Here is an 8,147-nt window from a genome sequence, read left to right as displayed (position 1 = left end):
TGAGTCCTGGGCGTATCTCTGTGGAAGCTCCTACACTACCTCGAGTGGTCCCCAGCCCTTCCTGAATTCCTAGCAGACCCCATTCTCTCTGCACCTGCCCAGAGGGATAGCACATCATAAACTAGAGGAAATCTCTGGAGCCAGTGACTGCATAGAATCCTTGAAATTTGGACTTAAGCGCCTCTTCTCAGTGTGCCATTGGGCAGATGACCTGATTTCTTTAAGTCCCGTTTCCTAACTCTATAGAACAAGAATAATAGTACTCACCTCTTGGGTTGTCCTGTGGGTTAAATGAGATACTTCCTGCAAAGCATTTTGCACGGTGCCTGATACATTGTAAGCATACAGTGACAGTGGCTGCTGTGTCTGTCCCCTCCTTCATTTCATTCAGCGGCTGCTTATTTGGGCCAGGCACTGTTCTAGGCTCTGCAGACACAGACAGCTGTGAACGAAATAAGAAAGAGGAGCCCACCTTCTCGTGGAGGAGGCCAGAGTGGGAATAAATAGTCAAATGGAGATCAGCAGAGCAGGGTGTGGTGGGGCCAGTCCAGTGGCACCCAAGATGTCCCTTCAGAATGACAACCTGTGTTTCCCCCACCTGCAGGGAGTGAGGGCCGCCAACAGCCCTCACCTGAGTCTCTCTCTCTGCTGATTGCCTTCATTCAGGCTCACACTCACTTCCCGAGGGCGTCTGCATCCAATGACTGGTTGATGTGGGGTATAAAGGCCATGGCTCAATTTGGGTCAATTCCGAAGTGTTTATGAGGCCTTTGTTGTGCAGTAGAGTCCAAAAGTTTTGTGTGTCATCCTTGCACTGGGCCATGTTAATCTTCTCTGTGTGGTTCCAGTTTTAGTATATGTGCGGCTGAAGCGAGCACAGAGTCCAAAAGTTTTGGGTGGATGGATGGATGGACACATGGATGGATGGAGAGATGGATGGATGGGTGGATGGATAGATGGATGAATGGGTGGATGGAGAGATGGATGGATGGGTGGATGGATGGATAGATGGATGGATGGATAAATGGATAAATGGATGGATGGATGGATGGATGGATGGATGGATGGATGGATGGACAGATGGATAGATGGATGGATGGATGGACAGATGGATAGATGGATGGATGGATAGACAGACAGATGGATGGGTGCCTTGGCTTGCTGTATTTAACTTATTCACCTGAAATCCCCTCTCTTTGTTCTTCCTTGTTGACATGAAGCAAACCTGCTCTCTGCCCTTCAGCACATGGTACTGTGCTGTTCACAGGCTTACTCTGCTACTGCCCAGCCTTTTCCCCACTACCCATTTGAAGAGCAGCATGATAGCATGGAACATGCACTAGCTCTGGACTCAGAAGAACCGAGGCCCAAACTTGACTCTGCCATTCTACCATAGCAGATCCGCTCTGCATCTTAAATTTCTTTTAAAAAATTATGTCAAGTGCCTACCTAATCCAAGACACCTAGTCCATACCCACTGTAAGTCGTTTCTCTCCTCTCCTTCTCTCTATCCTATTTTTTTTTTCTGTCATTCCATGTCATTCCATCCTGAGTTTCCATTCTGAGAGCAGGCAGCCACTAAAACTAAAAACTATTACATCTTTGTGTCCTGCTTCTTTATGAAGACATTGTGGGTAAGCTTAAGTTGATGTTTAGTTTTGGAAAGGATAATCAGAAGTGAAATCAGGAATTGAGAAAATAGAGGACTCGGAGGCACTATCCATAATGTATAAGCAGTTATTGGCACTGAGCTACCTGGCAGATGAGGTGAAAAGGGAAATGTGATCAGTTGCACAGCTCTTATCAGAATAAGGGAAATCCACCGGATACGCCAGGAGATTGGAATTGGAGCAGTCTTCATGCAGCAGAACACATGAAACCCCATAGCCTTCTAAATTTCTTCAACTGAAAGAATTTTGGAAGGCTCTGCTTGCCCGTTTCTAAGTAGAATTTCTACATAAAACCTAGACTGAGTAGGGGGAAGGGGAAGGTTGGAAAGAAGGGAAGTAGATGCTGTGAAAACATTCTTATTATTGCACATAGCAATAGGGCTTAAACTAACATCTCTGGTCCGCTGTACCTCTTGTGGAGAAATGAAACGCATATGCACACTGGCCGGAAAAATGCTCCCACCTAATTGCCTGTGGATGAAGCACTTTATTTATAGACATCCAGAAGGAAATTTGGCTCCCTGCTCTATAATACGGCAGGGAACGGGGCCAGGTAGCTGCTGGCTCTGGGACGCTTTGTGTTCCTTATGGCAGGAATGTGGAGCTACTTTCCATGTAAACGCAGTGGGTTCTTCTTTTTTTCTTTCTTAAAAAAAAATTTTTTTTTAATCTTAGGGCTCTTTGAAGGAGAACGCGCTTAACCACGAATGCAAGGGGTTAGTCACCCCCTCTGTACAATTGGGTGGCGGGGTTTGAGGCCGAGGGACTGCCAGACCTCACTTCTCTTCCTCATGTTCTCATTAGCTCCCCCAGGAGATCAGGACGAGGGAGTCCACACAGCCTCAGATCCGGAGACAATGCAGAAGGCTATCTGATGTTCTCACTAGTTCTCTGGATTAAAGGGAAGTGAGGATTGGGGACATTGCAGAGAATCTAATAAGTGCCCAATCTGTGGACACTTCCCAGCGGGGAGGTCGCCTGGGAGGTAAACCTTTGCTCCAGACTGCGCTGCTCAAAGGCAGGTCGGGGGAAGCCAGAGAGAACCGTGGGATGCGGGCCGGGCAGACTCTGTTCCCAGACGGAATGGGAGCTGGGATTTGGACCACAGCTCAGGCTTCCTCGAATGGGGCTTTAGTCCATGGAGGGCTGGGCAGAGCAAGCCTCAGGGTGATAACAGAGAACACGCAGACAGTGCCTTACAGTGCACAGAATGCTCTTGGCTCCTGTCTGTCCTGCATTTCTGCTCAGCAGACACTGATCATGCACCTGCCGTGTGCCAGGCGCACGCACAGTGGACCCGCTTCCGGGAGAACAGCAGCAATCAGTGTCCGCTGGTTCCACCTGCACATGAGAGCCACACGCCCATGAGTTTGCAGCCGCCAAGCCACCACTGTGGCCCAGACCCCCATCTCCTGTACGTCACTTGGTGCCTGCAGTGGCCTCAGGACAGGTCCCCCTGGTGGCATGTAGCCGTGCTCCCGTGGATTCATTCTCCGTGAGGACCCCAGGGGATCCTTCGCAAAGTGAGTCAGATCAGATTCCTCAAAAGTAAGTATGAACTACATCAACTAAGTGAACAGGTAGAATGCATCTGCATTAAAACCTTCTGAGAACCTGGTGGTGGTTAGTTTATATGTCAGCGTGGCTGGACTCCAGCACCGGGTTATTTAATCAAACACGAATCCGGGATCGCTGCGAAGGTCTTTTGTAGATGTGGTGAACATCTGCTGTCCGTCGACTTTAAGTAAAGGAGATTACCGTCGATGGTGTGGTGGGCCTCATCTAAGCAGTTGAAAACTTTAAGAACAAAAACAGGTTTCCAGAAAAGAAACTCTGCCTTGACACTGCTGCGTGAGCTCCTGCCTGAGTCTCTAGTCGTCTGGTCTGCCCTGTGGATTTTGGACTTATCAGCCTCTGTAATCATGTGAACTAAGTCCTTGAAATAAACCTACACACACACACACACACACATCCTATCAGTTCTGTTTCTCTGGAGAACCCTAACAGATACAGCCTTCTATCTTATTCAGAATAAGTGTCCATATGTTTGCAGTAGTTTGCCAGTCCCCAAGCTCCCTGTGTCCCCTCCCTACTACCAACGAGCACCCCTTCCGTCGCTTGCCACACTGCAGCTATACCTGGTGTTTTCTTATGCAGGGCCTTTGCTCTGCCGGGCACACCATTCCTCCAGATGTCTTCACTATTGCTTCTTCTTACTTCACTTCTTCCTATGGTGTCTGCTAAAATGTCACCTTCCTGACCACCTGAGCACTATATCCTGTCACTCCCTGCTCCTGTGCGAGGCTGTCTTCCCCTCTTGAACTTAGTGCCATTGAATGTAACGCATATTTACTGGCATTTTTCTCTTGTTTTCTTTCTCCTCACTTGAGCATAGAAGGAACTTGAAGGCGAAGCCTTCAGTTTATTTTGATGCTCTCTGTGTCCCCAGCACCTGGGTCTATCTGGCACATAGTAGGTGCTTATCATGGCTGGCCCAGGCTGCTGTCACAAAGCGCCACAGACAGGGAGGCTTAAACAACAGAAATTTATTGTCTCACAGTTCTGGAGGCCGGCAGTCCAAGATCAAGGTCCTGGCAGTTTCTGTTTCTGGTGAGATTCCTCTTCCCACCTTGCAGACGGCCACCTTCTCACTTACCTTTAATTACCCCCGTCAAGGCCCTATCTCTTGAGGGGCCAAGGCTTTGACATAAGAATTTGGGGGGTTTCCAATTCAGTCCATAATAGTGCTCAAAAATGCGTGTTGAATGAATGAAGGGGCAAAGCGAGTCCTGTGATTCAGAGGACCCTAACAGGCCTGAAAAGTTCAGGAAGCTTCCAGAAGACAGGACTCCTGAGTTGAACCTAAAAAGCCACTCTGTGCTGATGTGAATTCTGTTACAATGCTTTCCACTTCACAAACTGGGAAATCAAGGCTCAGTGAGTGATGTTCAGCATCTCACCCGAGGCCAGACCTGAGGACCAAGAACCTGGCGTGAGGGTATCAGTGAGGGCCGATCAGGAGACCAGGGAGGTAGTTGGACAGACAGGGTCTGAGGCACAGGATGGTTGACTGGGTATAAAGTTGTTAACTGGGTAACTGAAAGGCTAAAAAGAGCCAATAAGAAAACTGTTTCCATTTTGAGATGAATATCGAATACGATTTATATGATCAAACTCAGCTCTCTCTTCTGTATTAAAGATTGCATGAAAGTGGGACAAAAAGGTTGGATGAAATTCTAGAGAGCGCGTTCCATGATCATCCAAATGATATTTTTCTGTGGCAGTGTCTCACGTTGTCCCCGAAATGGGAAAACAAGATAATAATCTAACTTCTCCAGATCATGTTACTAGGTAGACTAGGAAGGATGCTCTATATACGTTTGGAATTCTTGCAAAATACAGTTTGAAGTTTCCTCCGGCCAACAGAGAAAACCATCTTAAATGTTAAGCCATTCGAGGGGGGAGATGTGTTTTTAACCCAGTCTCCTTCCATCTCCTCCCAGCACATGAGGAAGAAGAGACAAAATGGAAGCCAGGGTTCAGAGCATCACGTGGTCAGGGAAGACCCCCCCCACCCCCGGGAGCCCGCTCACTGATGGCCACGGGGGCCTGCAGGGCAGGTGGGCCAAGTCTCTGCTTCGGGAGACCGTAGATCACTGGAGGTTGCATCATACTGGAGATCCTAAGCTCCAGTATAGTGAGCGCCGTTTTGTGCCATGCACAGTCACAAGCTCATTCATTCTCCCGAACAGTTGGAAATTAGGCACATTATGATCCATATTTCACAGTAAGGTGTGCTGAGGCTTAGAAAGTAACCTGTCCAAGGACGCACAACTGGCTGAGCCCTGATGGCAACCCTGTCTTTGTAACTGTCAGGACTGGAAAGTACCTCAAATGTTCGGTATCTCACAGAGGTCACTGAGCTCAAGGGGAGCAAGGCAATGGTCCCAGATCCACACGGTTGGTTCCCCTGACAGCTGGGGACAGGCCGGACCTCATGATTCGCAGCAGTAAGTGTGGCTGCACCAGTCCTCAGTTTCAGACCTAAATTACATGCAATGATTCCAATAACGGGCGTTGGGGGAGGGGGGAGGGTACAAACAAAATCAGGAAGAGGTCTTGGGGAAAATGGACCAAGGGAACTGAATTTCAAAGGCAGGATCGTCAGGATCTACAACTAAGCACAGGCTGAGACTTTGACCCAGAAATTCTACCCTTGGGTGTCCTCCACCCAAGAAAAACAAGTGTTTCCCCAGCCCTCAAGACCATGTATAAGAATGTTCATAGGAACTTTATTCAGAATTATCTCCAACTAGAAGCAGCCCAGGTGTCCATCAACTAGAGAACAGATAAATAGATCATGGTATACACATGTACTTAAATACTACATTGTATAAAAAAGGACCAAATCATTGATACACAAACATGAGGACTTTCACAAACATCGTGATGACCAAAATGAGTTTTGCCGGTGTATTTGAACTTCTACTGGCTACTTCCATTTACAGGAAGGTCAAACACTGGCAGAACTCACTGATGGGGAAGGAAATCAGAAATGGTGAGCGTGGTGGAGTAGAGGGATAGTGACTGGGGGCGCACGAGGGAACCTCCTGGGGGCGCTAACCACGTTCTAGGTCTCGATCATGATGGAGGCTCAGGCTACGTGCTAACATTTGTCCAGTTGGACACTGGAGGTTTATGCATGTCACCGTGTGTAGGTTACATCTACATCGAACTTTATGTTTAAAAACAAATCAAGAGCAGGAGCCTGAAGCCGGGCCGGGCCGGGACAGAGGCAGTCAGTCACCTCTCCTCCCTGGACACCAAACACTGTTGTCTGGCACATAGAAGAACCCAGTAAGTTACTGTTAGAGAAACGGATGGATGAATGGCCTCAATAATCTCACATGAAAAAAAACAAAACAAAACAACAACATACCAGCTCCTTCTAGACGGGAAGGAAATGGAAAATGAAGCTAGACAAAACATTCAGGTTAATATACCGCAAATATCCATTATCTAGCCAATTTGGGGAAAGTAAGAGAGTGCTAGGCAGCCATGATTACAATGCCAGCCCTTGTCTTGGTTGACAAATTAATCTGCCCAGGCTTTGGGAAGTGAGGGAGCATCTCCCTGAATCATCCCCCTGGCCAGGCGGCCCCATCTGATTTCAGGGGCATAGCTGGAGGCTGCCTGATTTTCATGTAGATTACTCTGAGAGCTGAATGTAAATTGATGTAAATCAGGGAAACAGATCAGTGGCCACGCTACCTCATTCTCCATGGTGGGGCCTCTCCTGTGCATAGACTGGCCAGTGGCTCGCTGGGTACCTTTCCAATCTGAGCCACGCAGCCTTCCGGGGGTGGGTCTGGGAGGGGGACCAGGAAAAGCCCAAGAGGAGGTCGCGTGGGCTCCATGGAGCCCTGGAGGAAACAGGGTCTCCCAGGAAAGATATCTATGACAACCACCAGCGGTGAGGCTCTCTGCAAGGGCCTCAGGCACATCTCGGCTCTAATTGACACATCGAGTTGCAAGGAGAAGATGGTTATGGTGTTTATAAAGGCAATATGTGTTCATTGTAGGAAAACCAGCAAATTTAGATCAGTGAAAAGAAAGGAATAACAAGGACCCACAACTCTACCAGTCACGAGTAATCAGTTGAAATTTGGATGTGCTTCCCTTCAGACCCGTTCTAATATCCATGCAGATATGTATGTCTGGGTAGGAAATTTGTGTTTTCATGGTTTGTCGTTTTTAACTGTTTTATTCCTTCGGCTCCATGTAATGAGTTTAGAAACTGAATCAGGATAAATGAGGTTTAGCCAGCGGTAGGTCTTCTATTGANACTGCCTCATTGCCTTCCAGGGTCCCATACCTAAATTTGCATTTGTAATTTTGTGGTCTTTTCCTTAAAGAGGGCTCCCCAAACCATCTCTGTGCTCTGCAAACCCTGACTCCCTGCCAGCACTTGACCATAAGTCAGTGTTAGGGGTTGAACGGTGTCCCCTAAAAAGGTATGTTGAGGTCCTAGCCCTCCAGGACTAGTGAATATGACCTTATTGGAAAGAGGGTCCTTGCGGATATAATGAAGTGAAAATGAGATCATACAGGATTAGGTTGGGGCCTGACTGATCTGATGCATCTACAAGCCCAGGCAGGCCAGGGACTACCGACCAGAAGTTGGGAGAGGCAAGGAAGGATTCTCCCTTAGAATCTTCGGAGAAGGCAAGGCCCTGTGGTCACCTTGATTTCAGATTTTTAGCCTTGAGGGTCATAAGAAAATAGATTTTTTTTAATGTTTTGTTTTTGAGAGAGAGAGAGAGAGTGAGCAAGGGAGGGGCAGAGAGAGAGAGAGAGGGAGACACAAACTCTGAAGCACGCTCCAAGCTCTGAGCTGTCAGCACAGAGTCCGATGCGGGGCTCGAACTCATAGACCGTGAGATCATGACCTGAGCTGAAGTTGGACGTCCAGGTGAC

At 48.0% G+C, this 8,147-nt stretch overlaps 1 pseudogene; it reads right to left on the bottom strand.

Moving 5' to 3' along the window:
- Positions 1–779: 779 nt before the first annotated feature.
- On the bottom strand, positions 780–878 carry LOC144245597 (U6 spliceosomal RNA; annotated as a pseudogene).
- Positions 879–8,147: the final 7,269 nt, after the last annotated feature.

This window comes from Crocuta crocuta, unplaced genomic scaffold (genome assembly GCF_008692635.1).
Source record: "Crocuta crocuta isolate KB4526 unplaced genomic scaffold, BGI_CrCroc_1.0 scaffold299, whole genome shotgun sequence".
NCBI lineage: Eukaryota > Metazoa > Chordata > Mammalia > Carnivora > Hyaenidae > Crocuta > Crocuta crocuta.
Note: the sequence above shows the minus strand (reverse complement) of the source record. Positions and strands in the feature narration are given on the sequence as shown.